Genomic DNA, 23,314 nt, shown 5'->3' on the forward strand with positions numbered 1-23,314 from the left:
TATATCTATGGTATGTGTGTATGAGGTGTGCTTTACCCCCAGTACAGGGTGAATTGTGTTGTTGCCTCTGAGATTGACAACATATGTGGAGACACTGTTGCAATTGTCCTTGGTGATGTGGATATGTCTGATTTGTAGTCATAGTCAGCCTTACAGGAAGTCACCTGTGAACTTGCATGCTTGCTCAGATAGAGGTGGACTTGCTTCCAAGTTGTTGCCTGCACCTATGTGTCCCTGTAAAGCCAATATAGCAACCTATTATGTGCTTTGTGTATTGCTGCTGTCCACCAACGGGGAGTACTCTACCTTGGTGGTGGCTGGTTTTACAGGTCAGGTACTGATGAGTCCATATAGCTACAGTAGATATGAAGTGTACACACCCCTGTTACAATGCCTGGTATTTGTGCAATTGAAACATGACACCACAATAACTCATTTCAAAACGATTCCCACTTTTAGTGTGACCTATAGCCTGTACAATTCAATTGAAAACATAAAACTCTGGTCTGTGAAAACATATGGAAATAATAATCAGTATGATAAACCAGTTGAATGAGTGTGCATACCCTTAAACTGAAATGTTGTGTAAGAACCTGTGGAGATGGTTACAGCATTCATTTGTTTTGGGTTGGACTCTATCATCATAGCACATCTTCACTTAACAATAGTTTCTCACCTTCCTTGAAACAGCTTTGTTTGTTTTTCAACAGAATTGTACAGGTTAGAGGTCACATTCAAGATGAGAAACATTTTGAAATGATTTTCTGTGGTCTCATTGTCATACAGCACACATTCCTGGCAATCCAACAGGGGTGTATACACTTGTGATATCCATAGGTGTTACTATAGCTGTTTGTGGTAGGCATGGACAGAGGGTCATAACACAGTTGGACACTTCTCTGATTACTACCTGATAATCATGCCTACTCTAGTACCCATATCAGTGCCAGGGAAATGAAACCACCAGTAGCTGTACACATTTATGTCTGTTGTATGCACTGACACTGATATTACACATATGCAACATGTACAGCCTATTTACCTGACTGCTTGAAACCCATGTTATTAGTTTTGTGCCTTCCAGCTGAACATACACATACATATATGTGTTCAGGGGATACTTGGTATACATTTCTGTTCTGTGTTAGTATTCCCACTGTATTTACAGTCTTGCTGTTCAATCATACTTTTCAATCTGTTATAGCAGGACCTCTGGACAATGGCACACATAAATGGGTGACAAAAGGGACATCAGTATTAATATTGTATTAATATAGCTGCACTATACATTAGTAAGTTGATTTCACAGTAGGCTTTAACATCACTGTGATAATCTGGAAGATGTCCAACAGTCATAAGTAGGCTATTATGTTATGTTGTAATTGCTCACAGTCTTGCCAATAGTTTAGCTGACATAACACAAGTATATGTGTATGTGACTACAGATATCAGTCACAAATGTGCTTATTGTCCAGCAGAAAACTGAGTTAAATGTTATTAATTCATTATATCACATGCAGTTCAGCACACATGTCTGCAATGCAATGGTACTTTACTATGCACATGCCCTATATAGGTCTCTTAGATTTACAAGACAAACATGTATCATACTCATATCCACAGGTAACATATGGATATGGACAACATCCCATTAACTAGCCTAGCAGTGGCACAGTCACAACAGTGGTTGTCATATGTGAGCTGTCCTTTCCCAGGGTGAGTCAGGCTCATGAGCTGTGATCCTATATCGCAACCTCTTAGACCATCACATCTGGACAAAGCCTAAAATGATGGGGATATAAACAGGTGCAGATTTTAAATACTCCTGTTACAAACTTAGGATATTTGTAGAATGATACATTTTGCAATACCGTGAATATTCTTAAAGATGTGGAGTCTTAAACTCAAGTGTTTGTCATTACTCAATGACTTCAATCCTTAGCTATTTACCAGAAAAGTACAGATTTCAGGAGGAACAGACAAAAAACTATGATGGGAAAATCTGGATATTCTGTGAAGATCTGTACAGTTAAGAGGTATGGCTGTGATCTCTCCCACTGCAGAGAGGGCCAAATGCTATGGCCATAGCAGATGTTCAGTAGAACATTAGTACAGCAAGTCTTGGGACATATATTCTTCCAAATCATATTTCCCATATTACAGACCAAGTACTGCATTCAGTTACATGCTTACATGTTTCACATACCTTTTTTTCCTTCTCTTTTCTGTTTTCCATTCTCCCTCTCTTTCTCTCTGTCTCTCTGTGCACTACAGGGATAGAGCTGGTTTGAATAGGTGGCAGCATTGCTTTTGTAGGTGATGTTCATGACCAGGTGATGACCTGTGCACCAATTGGTGCATCCTGCTTGCAACTGCATGCAGAGCAGCTGTGTAGTTCTTCCAATAGCCAATGTCATGGCAACACACTCCTATAATTGAGTACTCCATTTGGGCATTGGCCCTTTCCCTTACCTGTGAGGAAGACATCCTGGAGGTGTGTGAGCTAATACCTCTTACTACAAGACTTGTGGAGACAATCCAAATAAATGGTGGAGAAGGTTCAAGACTTAGGAGCAGAATGTGACTATAGCTATTATATGTTTGGAATACTGCTAGTTTAACAGGGTTTGTCTGAACATGCTACTTCTGTATGGGTTTCAGTCTGACAAAGTTCTGTCTCTGCATTGCTCTCAACTGTAGGGCTAGCCACATAATGGCCAGAGGTTATCCTGTTATGTTTGGTCTGTTCCCCAGACAGGTGATGTCCTTGGCAAATCAGAAGCATACTCTGGTGATTGCAATCAGTAAATGCTACCATCCATTTGTTTTTCTGACTTTATATCCCTCAGAAAAACATGTTACAACAAACCCTGTAACACCAGTAATGTTCTCAGTCATATAACAGCAATATTTCAAGTATGGAAATGTATTTGGGCCTCTGTCCACCAATTATGTCAGGCTTTGTCCAGATGTCATACAGTAGGAGGTTGATAGGAATAATGGTCTAGCATTATTTGTGCTGTTATTCCTGCTGAGTGTAAAGGTTGGAAAACATGTTGAAGTCTGTACATTCAAAAGGTTGGATTGTAAAGAATGCTCTTAGATGCCCTTGTAACATATTTTATGTGGGGGAGAGTAACACATGTTTTAAAACTAGGCTGTTAGAACATGTGAGGCATATTACTGATAAGAATGAAGACAGTTCTATAGCTGTACATTTGGATAAATCTCACCATGGTGACAGTAGTGGGTTGCAATGTACTGTTTTGGAAAAAGTCTGTTTCTCAGTTTGATGAAACATTCATAAAAGAATAATTGTTATGTACAGAATCAATGTATTATTATTAAATGTGATACTTTATGCCCTAGAGGATAAATGAGGAGTGTAATTGGAAGCTGTGTATTTAATTATGTTATTAAGTGTTAATTGCTTCTTGTGATAAAGGCAAGTATTTCTTGTAATGTTTTACTCCTTGAAGGCTTTGGCCAAGATATCAGAGTATAATAAACATGTGTGAATTATGGGCTGGTTATATTTCTCTGTGCTATGTTCAGTCGTTTTAGTTGTTTTGCTAAGAAGTTGTTGTATGTCTGGTCATTGTGTATGGCCTATCATGATTTTTATAGCAGTGTACTGCTCACTTATTTATTTGGACTGTGTGTGTTTGTGGAGGGGGCAGATGTGAGTGTCATGGGTCCTTTTGTATCCAACTGTGCATGCTGCCCCAGTTATGGGTGGTCTATCAGCAGTATATGTTTGTATGGGCATTTGAGACATGTCTGTATATATATATATATATATATATATATATATATATATATATATATATATATATATATATATATATATATATATATATATATACACACCTCAGTATTTATTGGTAATATTATACACATATATGCATCTCCATACATACATATCTTTCTTTCTCTCTCTCTCTATGTATATGTTTCTTTTCATATATATATATATATATATATATATATATATATATATATTTGTAGATTCCAATCCTTCATAATTGCACAGTGTCTCCTCCCTATTGTAAACTGGCTGTAAAGTAGGGTATGTTTAAGAAAACATCCTCAAACCACACATCTCCAATGGCTTACTGGTAAATTGCTGCCACTATGGTGTGCAGGGTCCTGGGTTCAAAACCTGCAAAGGCTGTTTATTTTGTTGCTAGGCAGAACAAGGACTGTTGGTTACAGAGTAATTACTGCAGTTTTGAACAGCTTTAAGCATATTTGCATGGGTTTGCATGACAGTAAGCACTGCTAATGTATGGTTAAAAGAATAGGTGCTTACACCGTGTAGGCTTTGCTTACTTGAGCGCAAATCTGCTTAGCATTTATATGTAAACAGTAAGCAATGCTTAAACCTGCTAAGCATAGCTCAGTCTTGATAACCATTGATCACATTCCAGTTTGATAAATTAGCAGGGTAATGCCATATTTAATAAGTGTATTTAATTTCCTGTACATAACATGCTTCCATGTGCTGTCATTACACATTAGCAAGAGGTGTGACTATACTGTATGGGACACTTAGGTATAAATGGGTAGTAACATAATCTTTTTTTTTATTATTATTTGTTTTATACATGGGTTGTATCCCAGGTTATATGCAGTCGCTCTTGCATGTTACACCAGCTACATTGCACTGGTTGACAAAAATAGTTTAACACACATTGTATTATTAAGTTAGTACATTTAACAGTGCTTTTCCAAGCAAAAGTAGATTGCAGATTATAGTTCTTGAACCATACACCCCTGCATGCAAAGCTGGGACTCTGAGTACTAACTATCTTGTTCTTGGTGTTTGAGCTGTATGTTTTTATGTATCGCCTATTGGATATTGATATGATATTATGATATTAACTGTAGACTGTTATGTTTTTGGACATGTCATCAAGGACTGCTGTCATGTAGTAATGGCATACCTTTCAGTTCCAGACTTCTAGCCTTCAAAATATTCATCCTAAAGCATAACCTTTCCGATACCTACTTTCTGTCTGTCCTCTGTACAGATATGGAGATGTCAGGTATTGCTAGGCAATACAACTTTGTAGGTGCCCACATAGAATTGTGCTGTGGTCCTGGACACTGCAGCTAGTTCCAACATATGGGACATTCCTTAATGTGGGCCTTGCCCCTTGTAATTGCCTGTGTGAGGGACATTACAGAAGTTGTGGGCTACAGATTCACATACAGTAGGTGGCAATACATCACAGGACAGGACATGTGGAGACAGGCCAACAACATGGGGGACATATCCCCAGAATTGTGAACAGATTTTATGTCATTAGTGCTGTTATACACATGGTGGATTGATAGAGTGACAGGGTTTGTGTGGACATGCATTTAGTGAGTGATTTCACGATTGACAGTGATATGTCTCTGCCATGCCTCTCCACTGGAACTCTGTCCACAGATTGGCCACATGTTTGCCTGTTGTGTTTTGTCTGTTCCCCAAGCAGTTGGTGTCCTTGGTAAATCAGTCTTGGACTCTGGGGAATGCAGTCAGTAAATACTCACATCTATTGTTATTACTGACTTCATATTCCTCATAAAGGATATGTTACAACAAACCCAGTAACATCTGAAACTGTCTCAATGTATGTCAGCAATATGTCCAATCTACTCCTGTGTTTCTGCCTCTGTTCCCAAATGATGTCAGTCTTTGTCCAGATGTCAATGAAGCCCAGACGTATTTAGTATTATTATGTTTTGCCTTAATTTCTGCTGCCATCCCAGTGATGTAGTAGACCCACAGACATGTTAGGGATGATGCCATAGATATGAGCCCTGACCCTGTACATTCTGAGATGAACTGTACATGTGAGAGGCCTGTGTATGTCTGGCCAGTGTTAACAGACTGCTAGGATATTTACACATGTCATGTGTACATGTTATTTGGGCTGTGTATGGAGGGTGGTGGATGTAAGTGTTATGGCTCCTTCTTTATCTGACTGTGCATGCTGGTCTAGTTTCTGCTGATTTATTGGCTGTATGTGTTTGTAGGGGCAGATTGAGACATGTTCTGTACCAAGATCAGGATTCAGACTACAATGAGACTTGGTACTGTATATGTAGGACAAGTGTGTGAGTGGCAAACAATGATGTATTTGTTCACACAGACCGTATACTCTACTGTTCTCTTGACTTACCAGTATGTAACTGTGACTGTGGTGATACTGGTTGTGGGTATGCACTTTCAGACTGGTGTCTATTTGTCAGTGGTGTTACATCCCTGTAGTGCTTGATATATTTGCAAATACATGTGTAATTACCCATAGCAGATTTCCTATTTCAGTTACGTGTGCTATTTCACTAAATATATGTTAGACCACACAGAAGAGTGTTACTACAGCAACTGTGTTAGCTTATCTATGCCAGTACTTCAGATACATCCCCATTTTCATGGCTTCCACCCTCCACTTTGTCAGCCTTGGTCCAGATTCATTGCAGTAAGGGGTTCTGAGCATACCTCTCAACTGGCTGGATTGTTTCAGGATGTCCAGGTTTATTGATCATATTTCTGGTCTGTTTTACAGATTATTCTCATTTCTCTGGTAAATCACTGTGATGATATGATTGTTGTCATACAATGAGGACATACATTTCATTTACCTACCTCACATCCATCAGAATATGTATGCTGAAACAAACTGTGTCACTCTGTCAAGAAGAGTACAGAGAGACAATGACCTCTTCCTTCCTGTTTGCTAATTTTTTAGTACTGAAATGTGCCACATAGAATGAATTTCTGACCACAGTGGCAGTGTGGTGGTCAAAAGAGACATTGCTGTCAACCTGTGTGCCCAGATCTCTTATAACGCCTTCTTTGTTCAGGGGATTGCCATCAATGTGGCAATTCATGGGAACATGTTTTTTCCCAAAGGGGATGACAACACAATTTTTGACATTGAGCTTGACCATGGCTCTGACACCAGTTACTGGACTCAGTGAGCCCTTTCCCTAGGATGCCAACATCACTCGGTAGTTAATAATAGCTCCCAACTTGCAGTTGTCTGCAAACTTTGTCAGCCAGAGTTCCTTCATGTTGGCATGGACTTCAGAGAAGTTGATACCAAACATGAGAAGACCCAGGACAGACCCTGTGGGATTCCACTTATGACTGCTCAGCAGTCTGACCTGGACTCAACTGTTTTCACACTGTGAGTTCTATCTGTGACCCAGTTTGCAACCCACCTAGTGATATAGGGGTTGATGCCTAGCTTAGTGAGTTTTTGCATGATTCCTGAGTGGGGAATGTTATCAAAGGTTTTGGCCAGATCAAGGTAGGCTGTATATGCCACCTTGCCTTCATCCCCAGCTCAGGTGACTGACTGCAAGAAGTTGACCAGGTTGATTGAGCAGGTATGACCTACCCTTCACATAACTAAACTGTGTGGGATCCTGAGATTGCAGATTCCCATATCCCTGTTTATTAAGTGCATGATGATGCATTCTTTAGCTTTGTATAACCGACTTGTCAGGCTATTGAGGTCGTAGTTCCCAGGGTCTGTACTCGCTCCTCCTTTGTGGAGAGGGGTGACTGTAGAAGTGAACAATTCAGTAGGGAAAAAGCATGAGGTGAGGCTGTGATTGAGCAGGGCACACATGTGAGATGCCAGGTTACTCTGTAGTTCATGTAGAAAACAGCCAGTGATATTGTCAGATCCCATAGAAGCTGTATTCTTGGCCTTGGACAGTGGTGTTTTAATCTGTGCAGTAGTAATACTGGGTGCCTGGCAGTGTACTGGTATTGTGATTGGTCCTTTGGGGGGGTGGTAAAGTTTGCACTCAATATGTCATTCAGTATATTGGCAATATTTGTTGGCTCACTCTAGGAGGTACCATTGTCCAGCAGCTCAGAGCAAATATTGGAATTGCCATGGAGATTCTTTACATATCTGCATGAGGCCTTATGGTTGTCTTTACTATGTGCTATAATTCTGTTTTCACATCTAGCTTTGTAGTATTTAATGAGGGGATCTCAACTTTTAATTGAGGCTGATAAGGGTTTTTTCCATTCTTGGGACTTCACCTTATTCCGTATCAGTTTCCTCCTTCTGTTGTACAGTTTCTTTATGGCCGTGAACCACCAGATTGGCTACCTTTTTTTGGAAGTGAGGGTCTTGGTGGTATCCATGCATTTGTGTACGTGTTCATAGTGCATTGTCGTTTGATTGAGAAGTCATGCAACTAGTCTCCATTTGCATGGCTGCCGTGAAGTTAGCCACCTCTGTTTTAGGAGGCCAAAGTTACCTTTGGAAAGGCTTTTCATGCTGGTTACCTGTGCAGGGTGGGTGGGATGGCTGTGGATTTCCAAAGGTGATTACTTTGTGGTCATATCTAACAAGGGAGGAGTTGACTATTGGTGTACAGCAACAGTCACCCATGTTAGTAAGGACCAGGTTGATATGATGGGCAAGTGCATTGGTACATGAGTAGCTTTCCCAGTTAATGGTGGGGTAGTTGAACTCAACCAGTATGAGAGTGCTAGGTTGGACAGTAATATTCTCCAGCATGGTTAGAGACATGGAGTGTGAGTCTTGGGACATGTTTGAGGACCCATAGCAGGCTACATCCTGAACCACTGTCTTACCCAGTGTTAGCTACACCAGCAGGATCGGTGATGCATAATGTTGGGCTACCACTCTGAAGGTGTGTGCATCCTTTATGAAGATGGAAATACCACCACCTTTGGAGCTTCAGTCCAAGTTCTGCAGCCTAAATATGTGGAATGAGTTATAGGCTGGTAGTCCAGGGGTGCTTCCTGCTGCCTTTAACTAGGTCTCTGTTACATCACAGATGTTATTGTTCCCCATTTTAAGGGATACTTCCAGTGAGTGCATTTTCAGATTTAGACGTCAAGGGTGCACCAGCATGACCCTCAGATTGCATGTGTTTGTAGCTGTTATATATTTATGTATATTTCTGTATATCTATATCTTACTATCTATCTATCTATCTATATATCTATCTATATATATATATATATAAATATATAATTGTATGTATTTATTCACCTATATATATATATATATATATATATATATATATATATATATATATATATGTATATATATATATATATATATATATATATATATATGTGTGTGTGTGTGTGTGTGTGTGTGTGTGTGTGTGTGTGTGCATATATAAATATATACATTTTATCAACTCAATAACTACCATTATTAATGATCTTCCACTAGAAAAAGTACTAATAACCCCACTTTTTCAACCTCTCCACCTTATCCTTCAAACTTTTTCCCTCACATCAGTCTCAACTAACTATATTAAATCCCTACTCTCTAAACTCAAACCCTGCTCCCCCTCAGCTGATAATCTACATTCTTACTTCCTACAGATTGCAGCTGAACCCCTAGCCTATCCTGTATCCATCCTGATCAACCAATCTATTTCTGAATCATATATTCCAGCAATATGGAAAACATTCTGTACATTACCTATACATAAGGGAGGTAATTCTGCTGATATATCTAACTTCAGACCAATTGCTATACTGTCACCCCTCTCCAAGATCCTTGAGAAATGCATTCACAAGCAGATAATGCAGTATCATCTCCAGCAGAACCTTCTAAAACACACACAACACGGATTTCATCCTAAACACAGTACTAAAACTGCACTAATATCATTTATCAATACTGTATCACTGGCCTGTGACAACAATAAACTAGTGTCATGTCTGTTCCTCGACCTCGCCAAAGCCTTTGACACTGTCTCCCTTCCCCTCCTCCTAGATAAACTATCTGATTTAAGTTTCTCTCCTTCCACCATGTCCTAGTTTTCTAGCTATCTCTCTAACCACCAGCAAGCTGTCAAATGGCACTCTTACATATCCTCTCCCCTAATCATCCCAATGGGTGTCCCCCAAGGATCCATACTTGGGCCACTCCTATTCAATATTTTCATCAACCTACTTTACACTTCTTGTCCCAGTTCTACACTTGTACAATATGCAGATGATTCAACAGTCATCACCACTGCTGACAATCCATCTGACCTTCACTCTATTACCCAAGCATCATTCAACACTATAGAGACATGGCTTTATGATAACAAATTAATTCTCAACCCCCAAAAAACTAAGCTTCTACTCTTCCTCCCAAAAAACTCATCAATCTCAAAACTACATTTTCCATCCTATCAAGCAATAACACTATCATTACTGCTGATACTAGCACTAAACTGCTAGGAGTCATAATAGATGATCAGCTTAAATTCGATCTCCAAGTCACTGCCTCTATCAAAAAGACTCACCAGAAACTTGGACTCCTTTACCATAACAAAAGACATCTAACCAATACAGGCAGAATAACTCTCTCCTATGCATTTCTTCTTCCCACACTTCTCTATAGCTGTCAGTTATTCACAAATCTTAATACCACACTCATAACTAAACTCAAAACTACATATAATAAGGTTGCTAGATTTGCTGCAAACCAGACCTACAAGTCACACCATTGCCTATCTCTTAAACAATTAGACTGGTTTGAATTCCTTCATTTGCTGCTACTACATCAACTGCAAATTATCCACTCCATCCTCTATCTATCATCTTTCTGCCCTAGCCTTCTATCTATTATATCTAAATATTCCTCAACCAGGACACTACGTAGCTCAGACCAGGACTTCCTACAGATCTATAAACCCAAAACCAAAACAGGGTGTCTACTGTATAACTATAACCTTGCTACAACATGGAACCAACTACCACTAGAAATTAGGTCACTTGACCAAACCAAGCATTTCTAACTAGTCACTTGGAGATACCTAACGAATAAATGGTCCTATCACTGTAGTCATCCTCCCTGAAACTACCCAACTGTAGCTTCTGTTCCTCCTCCCCCCTCCATTCTACTCTACTTTCTAGCTTAATAATAATCTACCCCTCCATCTCTATGCTTAATCACTTCATCCCCTTTTTACTCCTCATGTAACTATACTGTATATAACCACTTAGGACTTATGAATACTGTATTCCTTTAATCACATTGTACCTAAGTTTCTGCGGTATGACTTCTGTCATTGTACCCAACTGCTTTCTGTATGATTTATTGTAAATGTTTTTTACTGTACAATTTCTGACATTGTACCCAACTGTTTTACTGTATGATTTACTGTAAATGTTATCTCTTTAACTAGTTTCAAATGCAAATGAAAATGTCTTATTAATTGTATGTAAAATGGAAATACTGACTGTGGAGCTTTTCTCCTTGGGTCTCCACTGAAAACAAGCTAAATGCTTAGCTGGACTAAACCGGTTAACAAATGTAAAATAAATAAAATAAACAAATATATGTAGATATAAATTTAGATGTATCTCTTTTCTCTCTCTCTCTATATATATATATATATATATATATATATATATATATATATATATATATATATATATATATATATATATATAATGTATAGATTTGTTCACATATATACATCTCCATCCATATATACATGTATATATATAGAGAGAACCTGACTGATTCTACAGACTCCTTTCCCTACTGTTGAATGACTGTACTAACTGATATGTTTGGAAAATCATCACTATTTTTTAGAGCTTCGATGATTTAATGTGCATTGTGTTAATTGTAATTTATAGGACCCTAGGTTCAAGACTTGGCATGACTTATTATTTTGTTACAAGGCAGAACAGTTGCAGCTGGGGAGGGAAGGATAAGGATAATATTTAAAAGAGGTCCCTACTTTAGGCCCATTGATTCCCATTTTGACAGCCTTTGGTCAGATTTGTTGCAGTAAGAGGTTCAGAATATGGATCTGATGTCCGACTGCTCTACATATATAACATATATATATATATATATATATATATATATATATATATATATATATATATATATATATATATATGGTTCTACCTGACTTTGTCGACATACCACATAATCGACATTTACTTAACCAACACGAGAACACTGACAATCCACATCACACTTATTAAATAACCCACTATGACTATGTTGACATTTCAAGTGCTAATAGCGCCTCTCGCTCCTACCATGTTCAAGGTAATGTAAATAGTTGTCTGTCATCAGCATGAATCATACAGTTGACTCACAGGAAAATAACGCTATATATATATATATATATATATATATATATATATATATATATATATATATATATATATATATATATATATCATATATGTGTATATTTTATATGTATATCGCTACATATATTATGTATTAATGTTTCCATATGTATATATGTATGCATCTCTATCATATACATTTATGTATAAATATATATATATATATATATATATATATATATATATATATATATATATATTACTTGACAATTTTTAACAAACCTTTTCCCTACTGTTGAACGACTCTACTGAATGATATGTTTGAAAAAAACATCAAACATATCTACAGCTTAGATGGTTTAATGGTAAATTGCTGTAGCTATGGTATGCATGGTCCTGTGTTCAAGACTTGCAAGGACTGATTAATTTGTTGCTGGGAAGAACAATGGCTGCTGGATACAGAGTGATTCAGGCAGTTTTAAGCAGTTGCAAGTGGGTCTGTGCAGCGGTAAGCAATGCTAACTTCCAGTTAATTATGCTTACAGACAGCCTTAAAAGTGCTTAATCTGTGTACGTATCACTTAGTACTACGCAAACAGACTTACTCTCACTTACTCCCACACTAATTTCTTTAAAAGAAAAGAAAAAGAGGTGATAGGAAAGTGGTGTAAAAGGGGGCACAAAGAGGGAAAAGCAATATGAAAGATAGCTAGGGATGTGCAGGACAGGTGTAGGGAAGGTCCATAACTGTCCATTTCTTCTACAGGAACAGCTGTGTATATATAATAAATTTGGAGGTAAAGTTGGGCACTCAAACCCCTGAGAGAGGGTTGAGGACAACAATAATATGTTTTGAAGCCAATTAGATAAGATTACATGTGTCCAGTGGACACATGTGCAAAATGGGCAGCTATTTATGGGATGACATTTTTTTTTGGGAACAGATTACCTTTTTTTTTTTAAGTAAGAATGGGATGTCGGGGAAGGATAGTAGGTATATTTGGGAAGGTAGGTTGGGTAGGAAGACAGGCAAGACAGACAAGACAGCATACATGGGTGGTATATGACACATGTGGGGGGTAAACACCTTGGACGGTGAGGGGTGTTTGGTAATCAGAAGCCCATGAGCCCCCAGATGGGTACAGTGGGACTGAAGTTCCCACCCATGGACAGACACAACTGCACCTTCACAGCCACAAAGATGGCTGTGCTGGGGGCTCATCAGGAGGGACAGGCTGACCCTCTAAATGCACCATGCGACCCTCAAGCTGGCATAACAGATCTCCCATCCCAATTCTTTGCAGAGCTCCCTACACAACAGACCCAGGACCTGGCTTTGGGTGACAGGATCCTGTCTGTGCCTGCACCCAGGGGGGAGACAAGCCCCATCCCCTGAGATAGTTCCACCCAAAGTTGGTGCAGGACCAGCAGAATAAGAGATCCTGGGGTGGGTCCCAGACATGCTGGTGCCTGGTGTCATGGCCAGATGAGGCGTAAAAGGCTGATCCACTGGGATCAGCCTTCTCAGATGTGTTTTGGTGTTGCAGTTTTAGAACGTGTTAGTTAGTCATGAAAAACACATTCCAGGATTAGTTATAACAGCATGCATGAGTATTCCCATTAACCCAAAACAACAGATTTGGAACACTTGCATAGCAAACAGACCACATGCATATATGGAACCACAGTGGGCATTACACCGGCATGCAGGTTACATTGATAATAACAGGCCACCAATGATAGTATTTGAACAGGGAACATCAATTACAAAACATTTCAATATTTGTAGAACAATAGGACAAATGTCCCAATGGTAGGTTTGGTGTGAAACATACCCGTTCATTTATGTGTTTAGATTATTGGCCAAGATAAGGTGGGGGAGAGAGAGATGTCAATAAACAAATGTAGATTCTTGCAGTGCTCACAGCTTTAATGATCATTGCTCTAATCATTACTCTACAGGTATTATTCAACAACCCTATTGCCTTGGGTTGGGCAGTGGTATGTTTGCACACAGTGTATAATTACAGCCTTCTTATAGCCACTTTATACCTTTGCTTACCTGGTAGACCTGTGGAGGCAATTTCTGTTAACACTACCTGACTGTTTCTACTCATTTTCACATAGTCAGGGTTACATATGTGCACTCATACTGTGTGTGTGTGTGTGTGTGTGTGTGTGTGTGTGTGTGTGTGTGTGTGTGTGTGTGTGTGTGTGTGTGTGTGTGTGTGTGTGTGCTACTGCCATACTCTGTCTTGATTTCTATCAGTCACCCTGGTTGTTGGCAGCAGGGACCAGTAGCTGTGACAGCATGACACAAACATATCTTGGGGGAGACTACTTGGTGTATGTACTTGGACTGTGTGTCATGGACACAGTATAACTACAGCCTTCTTATAGCTACTTTATACCTTTTCTTACCTGGCAGACCTGTGGAGGAAATTTTTGTTAACACTACCTGACTGTTTCTACACATATTCACAAAATCTTAGATGAAATTATGCATACAGCTTACTATCACTCCCGGGATTCAAACCATGCCAGTTTGTGCATAAAATACAACAAGAGCTTTTGTGTTTCATCAGAACAAGCTATTGAAAAACTGCTGTTGTTTCCTTGAATGTTTTCTGTCTAATACTCTCTTGGTTGTACAATCTGAAATTGTAATTACAACATTCTTATACATATATTCCTATACATAGCTTTTGACATAGCACAGTGTGGAAAACAGTGATTAACACAACATTACTATTCAGATATCAGATCTTGGTGCATGAAACATTTCATATCAGTTAATCTTGTAGCTTACAAAGGCACTAACTTTGTCAGATGAGACTTGATTGTTTAATGCTTTCAGAGCTATAGTTGCTGTGCATAACCTGCATACATTTCAATTCATACAATACCACAGTAAACACAACCAGTCCAGGGTTTTAAATTTTATTGACAGGCAGTTACAGTTTCATTTATATATAACCTATATGAGACTATTACTGTAATATTGTCTGGTTTATTCAGAACAAACCATACCCATTTTTAATACTGCAAGGTGACATTCTACTCCCTTATATTTATTTGGTATGAATACTACAAGCTACATTGTTACTCACCATTCTCGTGATGCAGCCTTAGCAGCCTGTTTGCATGGGCTTCCTGGTTCACAGTACACTCACTTGGAGCTATAAAGAAGATAAAGAAACATTTATGCATACCTGTCCATCACATACACAGGTTGGACTTTGTTAAACAGTTTATATTAATACTTACACATGCCTGGGACATCCCTCTGCCATGCATCTTAGACCCACTGGTCCAAGAGCTCCCTCTTCCTCCACTTCAAGTCAGCAAAGTGGTGCCGGACCTGCTCACCAGTCCGAGGGATGCAAGTGGCACTGGTGAGATTGTGGGTGAGACTTTCCCAGGCCTCATCTTTGTATTGGGAGCCATGGTACTGGTCCTGCAGCAGTCTCAGATCATGTTCTTTTTACAAGGAGTCCAACCATGACTGTGGACTCCTGTATGCCCCAGCACTGCTCTTGTAAGTACACACCCTCTAACATCAGTCATAGTGCCTACAGTGGGGTGCTACAACCAGTTATGAGCTGTATTCTCATCTGCGAGGTGTAAATATTGCCAATTTCACACCCTTTACCATGACTGGATGGTTTTGAATATGCTAAGCTAAGCGCTGGGCAAACCCGCTTAGCTGGTATATGCATTGCTTAAGTGGGTAGATGCTAAGCCCTGCTTACCATTGTGCAAATCCGCTTAGCTATGCTAATTCTTGCTTAGAATTTACATTTAAGCAATGCTTATATTGGCTAAGCATAGCTGAGCATAAGTCAACATTCTTCAGCTTTCTTTTTACAGACTAGCAGCATTGTGGGGTTGATTCCTCATAAATGACATATTATGATATGTATGTCTACCTTCCATAACATCCCCCTATGTGCTTTCATTACAATACATTCTTTTGTGGCTATGCTGTATGGGGCACTTGTATTTCTATGGGGGTTTCACATCTGTCCTACACTGACACCTCACATTTGGACCTGCTACACTACCCTGGTTAACAAATATATATATATATATATATATATATATATATATATATATATATATATATTTTTTTTTTTTTTTTTTTTATTTTACATTTGTTGACCGGGCTAGTCCAACTGGATATATATCCATTTACAAACTATATATATATATATATATATATATCTATATATATATATATATATATATATATATATATATATATATATATATATATATATATATATATATATATATATATATATACACTATTCACTACCTACTGATAACAAAATATATTTTCATGCTTTTTAAACAGATAAAAATGAAGGGACTGAAGAGGGACTCCAAACCATGAATGCATGTTTGTTAAACAAAAGTTATAACAGCTATACTATTTCACCTTACACTGTGTTGGCCATATATCTGTATTTAGCTCATTGGGATTTGTATACCAGGCTAAGCATAGCTGTGTGATGTGCACTCCCACTCAGCTATGCTTAAACTTTATTGGAGACAGAAAAAAATACATATGTGTTTTATTTTATTTACTGTAGGGGTTTGCATTGTCAACCTCTTAGAGTAAAACATCTAGAAAAACCCTAAAATGATGGGGGGACAAATAGGGACAGATTTTAAATATTGCTCTTACAAACTTAGAAAGTTGATCTAATAATATATTTTGCATTAGCATGGATTTTCTGAATGATGTGGAGTCTTAAACTCAAATGTTTGCCATTATTTAATGACTTCAGCCCTCAACTATTTGCCAGGAAAGTACAGATTTAGGAGGAACACACCAAAAATATGAGGCAAAAAGCTGGATATTCTGCAAAAATCTGTACAGTTGAGAGGTATAAGGCTTTCTGCACCATTATCTGTGTATTGCTCTTACAAACTTAGAAAGTTTATAGGATAAACAGGGTTTGCATTAGCTTAATGCTTTGGTCCCATGGAGTCAGGGAGGTAAACATTTTAGGAGGAACACAACAAAATATGAGTCAACTATCTGTACACATTTCAAGAATAGTTAAGAGGTAAGATCCATGGACATACCTCTCACCTGTACAGATTTTTGCTTAATGTCCAGATTTTTGCCTCATATTCTGATGTGTTCCTTCTAAAATCTGTACTTTACTGGCAAATAGCTGAAGATCAACGTCATTATAATGACAAACATTTGAGTTAAAGACTCCACATCCTTTAGAAAATTCATGCTAATCCAAAACCTATTATTCTATCAACTTTCTAAGTTTGTAAGAGCAATATTTAAATTCTGTCTCTATTTGTCCCCCCATCATTTTAGGCTTTGTCCAGATTTTTTGCTTTAAGAGGTTGAGAGGTATGTCCACGGACACTAACAGGTGTCCACGGACCCTTTCGCTGCTTTTGTATTGCCATACGGCAACTCCGGAGTGCAGGGGGCATGTATATTGTAAGAGCACTACTATCGGACATACCCCTGCACTCGTACACAGACCTGTATCTGTGTAGGGATATAGCAATGAGCCTTCATGCATATGCAATGTGTGCTGCTGTTCTATACGGACACAGGGCTCCATGTAAGAATAACTCTATTCTTACATGGACCCCTGATGAATCCGGGGGTATATGATTTCCAAAAAATAGTCATATCATTTACTTCTTTCAGTACATTATTCCATTGTTGTTTTCTATATTCATTCCTTCCTAATATTATTCCTAATATATCTACATATGTTTCATTGAACTCAATACTTGCTATCATACCTTCAAAGCCAAATCCTTTACTTTTCTCTTTATTTATATTTAAACCAATTTTTTTAATTTAGACTTAATTTTTCATTTATTTCTTCCATCCCTACTTTATTTTTTAACAATTGTTACATTATCATTTGCATAATTATACATTATTGGCAATTGTACTTCTTTCATCATTATGCATCTACCACTGCTTGACATTTTATCAATTTCCTTCACTATCACATTCATAATTAATGAGAAAATTACACTACTAGCTGGGCAGCCATGCTTTATTCTGCATCCTATGTTTATTTCTTCCCCAGTCCAGACATTTACATTTAGTTTCACATAGTTCCTTTCATAAACAGATTTTATTACTTGTAATATGCTTTTGCTTATATTATATGCCTGCAAAATTCCCCATAATGATTTATATTGAATTTTATCAAAGGCTTGACTTAATAATAAACTTTGCTTCTACATTTTTATTTATGATTTCATTAATTATTTCTTTATTATCCTTTTTCTTTTCTTCTAAATACATTTGGTTATATATTTTATCAATTTTTTGTATCACTTTTGTTATTATTCTCATAAAAATGTTATAATCCATATTATTCAGTGTTATAGTGTTATAAGTCTCCAATTTTTTATCTCCTTTTTATTTTTTAATATAAATTTTATAACTCCTGCACATATCTTTCTCTTTAATTTCAGTTTACAACTATTCATTCATAACTTGCATAATATTTTTGCCTTCATTTCTTTATACATACCATATTCAATTCCATCCAGTCCTGTTGCAGAATTCATGTTAATATATTTTAGAATTTAATTTTAATTCTTTCATAGTTATTTTTTGTTCTTTTCTTTCACATTTATAAATTTGTTCTATGTTTTCTTCTCCTTTAACAAATAATTCCAATACATATTATTCAATTATTTCATATATTCCTTCTTGCTCTCCTATTTGCTTACCTTCCTTATTCTTTAATTATCTTATTATTTTTCCTGCTTTTATTATTTTATTCAGATATGGTGCTATCTCTTCTTTCTTTCATTGTAAACAATATTTTTGTTTATATAACAAGTTGTTAATTTTAATTTGATTCATTTCATATATGTCTCTTTCTTTTTCATAAAATTAATTTTTCTTCTGTATTGTCTCTGAATGTTTTTTTACTTAATATCTTATATCTATTTTTTTCTTCTTTTCTTCCTTATACATTCTGAAAACAATATATTTCTGTTTAAAATTAAGCAACCAAACAGTCCAATTCTCATAAAACACTCTCATATTCATAAGATGTTTCTATAATTCCATAAGTTCTTTTTTATCTTCTAAATTTTATTCCTTTCCCTATTCTTATATATATTTAACTGTCAGATGTTAAAAAAATAATCACTCTCTGTTCTAATTTCATTCCTTTTGTAGGTCCAGTGGTTATTGTTCCATTCACTTAACTTCCTACTTCTCATAATGTATGTCACCATCATTTTAACATCACAATTGCTCTTATTTTTTAATTACAATTAAAATCACCCACCACTTTAATGCCCATATTTACATAAACATATTCAAGAATATGTTTAAACATCACTTCTCTCTCTTTTTTGTTACATATGCATATAAAGCTATAATTCTATGCACACATTTTTTTTATCTCAAGTGTATTACCATAATTCATCCTAGTTCCACTATGGTTACATCTAATATTTTAATGCTTTCTTGACATAATATACATATGCCCGAGCACATGTCTTTCCTCATGTTCCAAATTACCTCACCATTCCATATTTTTCAGTTTTTCTTTCTTCCTCTGTTGTGTTGTTGTTGTTGTGTCTTTTGGCTTTTCCCAGTTAGGGGTTGCCACAGCGGAACTCCGGTCCGCCAATGATTGGCAGTAGATTTTTATGTGCCGAGTTGCCAGCCCTGACGCACAACCTTCAATGAAGGTGCGCCCATTCACGCATGTCTTCAGACAGAAGACACTCTAGCTGAGAATCGAACGGGACGTCTTACTGTCAGGCGACAGTGCTACCGCAGCACCACCACCGCAGTTATCTTTCTTTCTTCCTCTGTTAAAAACCCAATATCTTCCAAAACAACAATATGTGCATCTACTGTTGCACATCATTGTAATATACCTATTCTCCTCCTAATATTTTTCATACTGTTCACAGCTAAAGCTAATATTTTCAGCCTTTAAAAACAGTTAGTATAATAAATGTGTATCCCTTTCCTTTCTTGTTTTCTCTAAACATTATATTTTTGAATGTTCTTTTCCTTTCTATAACTCTCTTCCCTATCAAATTCTTTTTATTTCTTACTGTATGCCAGTCAGTTTCTTCCATGCTTCTCTCCTCTGTTTCTTTTCCTTGTTACTTTCTTTAACTTCATGTACAACCCCTTTATCAGTCATATATTTTGTACATTTTCTTGTATAAAACTTTCTGATATCTCTTTCTTCTGTATAACTTCAGTTTCATTTTCTTGCACATTCATTTCACATTCTACCTATGAATGATCAGCTTTAAATCACATTTTTTTTGCATTATGCCCTGTTTTACCACATAAATAACATCTTTTTTTATCACATTCATTGATTAAATGATTATTTTTCTTCGCAAAAATAACAGGTCTTTGGTTAACCCCTGTATTTCACAAAACCCCTATTATCATGAACTTTAATAATACTAGGAATATTTATTGCATTATCATTTTCCATTTTCAGTATTACTCCACATTTCCATCCACAAGTCCATAGTCTTCTTCCATCATATATTTTTGTAGTATCCATTACTTCTTTACATATAGTTAACAAATGTTCTTTCAGTTCTTCTCCTTCATCTTCATTTCTAAACTGGATCATTATTCTTTTTTTGTTGTTTTTGTTTTCTGTAAAAAGTTTGCACCACATATTCTGACAATGGATAAATATTTTTTATTTTGTTCCTATGCACCTAAAAAAATTACCATGGCATGCCCAATCTCAAATATCATGTCAAAATGTATTTTTATTAATTAAAATAAATGCTCTTACCTCTTTTGCTTTGACGCCCAGAGGTTCTTTTTACTGCTTATACATACTGTATACTTCTTTTTGATTATTTTATTTCTTTCTTCTTTGTTCCTTCTCCAACAGTTTGTGTATAAGTTTTTGTCTCTGGAATTTTTTTTTTCTGGCACAGTGTCTTCTTCTCCTTTTTCTTCTTCTGTTTTACCATTATGTCTCTCCATGAAATTACTACTCCATTTTCTGGCTCACTTTGGTTTACCATTTCTTCCAAATAATCATCCTGCAACTCCCCCCCAACTGGACAGTTGTACTTAGCATTTTTCAAAGGTAACTGTCTCTCCTTCAATCTCCTCTTATAGTTTTAATCTGAATCCATCTCTGTTTCAGCTACAATCTCCTTTTCCTTCACAATCTCTTTTTCCTCCAATGTCACTGTTTTTTTCTGTACCACATGATCAGGTAAAAAAACATCTGGTAGAGATTTTACCATTTCAACTACATTTTCAGCAACTTTCATTCCAGTTTCAGCAAAAGCTGAACCAGCCATGTTTTCTCCATATGTCTTTGGGCTGCCTCCATGCCTGGAACAGAAACAGGAAGGGTGTTGTGTCACACACAAATGCTTTTCCCACCACTACCAAGAGTAGGGGAAGTTCCCTGACTCCTTGGCCAAATTTTCCCTAGTATTATAAATACCACCTCAGGTATCACCTGAAAATAGACTACTAGTCTACTGGGACTAATCTGGTCAACAAATGATAAACAAAATAAAAGAAACTAAATTGCTGTGTGTCAGTTTCAATTTCTGAAATGCATGTAACATGCCATTAACTGCATTTTCATGCTACCTTGATTCCTTTAAAACTGTTGCTCTATTCTTTTAGCACTTTTGAAATAGAGTGTAATGACTGTAAATTACCTATGCTTGTTTATATACATGGTACAAATTAGTACACTTTTCGTAAATTGTGTCTAAAACAGTTTGTGTTCTGAACATATATTGCATTCCTCATCCAAAACAAAAACAGTTTACACACAATTTACACAGACTGACTATTATTTAAATTTGCATTTGGTGCATACACATGTTAGACAATACCTGCAGATGTCTATTGGTAACATTTTCATTTAATTTTGTTTAAGTTTTCATGTACACAAGGAATATAGATTGTGATTCCAGGCATGAGGATTTGCAAGCAGCTCTGTGTTGATTTGATGGAGGCATTTTGACCTCACCATTTTAAAGATATTTGTGTTTTGGCATACTTCTGTGTTAGAAAATTATGCATTTGGGGATAAAAACATATTGCTATGACAGAAAACAATACCTTTGTAGAAAAATATCCATGATATTTTGAACTGATGTTATGCCATTTTGATTCATATATATATATATATATATATATATATATATATATATATATATATATATATATATATATATATATATATATATATTCAGGTGATATACTGCCTTTTTCACACAGAAGCTATGTATTCATCATTTATATACAGCAAAAATAATGCAAATTTACAAAGTTATTGTTGCATCTGCTTCTCACCTACATGATGCAGCCACCTATTATGAATGAGTTTTAAACAAAAATGCCATATACATGGAAATATCATGTAGTATTACAAAATTCTTAGAATTCCAATAATATATTATGCAATGTTTTCTACATCTTGACTGCCATTGCAAATGGAGCTAGTTAAGTTGTATTACGTTTAGCAAAATTACACTCCCCATGCTTATACTTAAAGACTAATTGGAAAATTTATTAGTGCCTGTGAGAATGACTTGATAAAATATTATCAAGAAGCTGAATTTAATAAGTTTCATAATTTAACCATTGAACAAAGGGCAGCATTGAAAGATCTTAATGCGAATAAAGATATTTTGATAAAAAACGCTGATAAGGGAGGAGCAGTGGTGTTGATGGACACCACTTGGTATAATAGAAAATTAAAAGAATTACTACAGGATGAGAGCACCTATGTGCAGATTAATCCATTAACCGTCAAACAAATTGTGGATAGAGTAATTTTTTGTTTAAACAAATTATTGTATGATATGGACATAAGTGAGGAGTTACACCAATTTCTTTTAATAGAAAAACCAGTTACCCCTATTTTCAAAGCTCTACCCAAGATTCATAAATCCATCAATGACCCACCTCTCTGACCTATAGTGTCGGGCAGGGGATGGGTCACTGAAAATATTTCCAGCTGGGTAGAATATACACTTAAACCTTATTTGGACTCAATGGATAATATTCTTTAAGATACTGGCCATTTCCTAAGGATTTTGGGTGAAAAGAACAACAATGGATACATAGGAAGGCTATTGATGGTCACAATGGATGTCCAAAATCTATTCACTGTTATTAATAATGACTATGGTATCAATAGTATAGGTGAACTTTTGAACCAATTA

This window comes from Protopterus annectens, chromosome 2.part0 (genome assembly GCF_019279795.1).
Source record: "Protopterus annectens isolate FY-2018-M chromosome 2.part0, PAN1.0, whole genome shotgun sequence".
Taxonomy (NCBI): Eukaryota; Metazoa; Chordata; order Ceratodontiformes; family Protopteridae; genus Protopterus; species Protopterus annectens.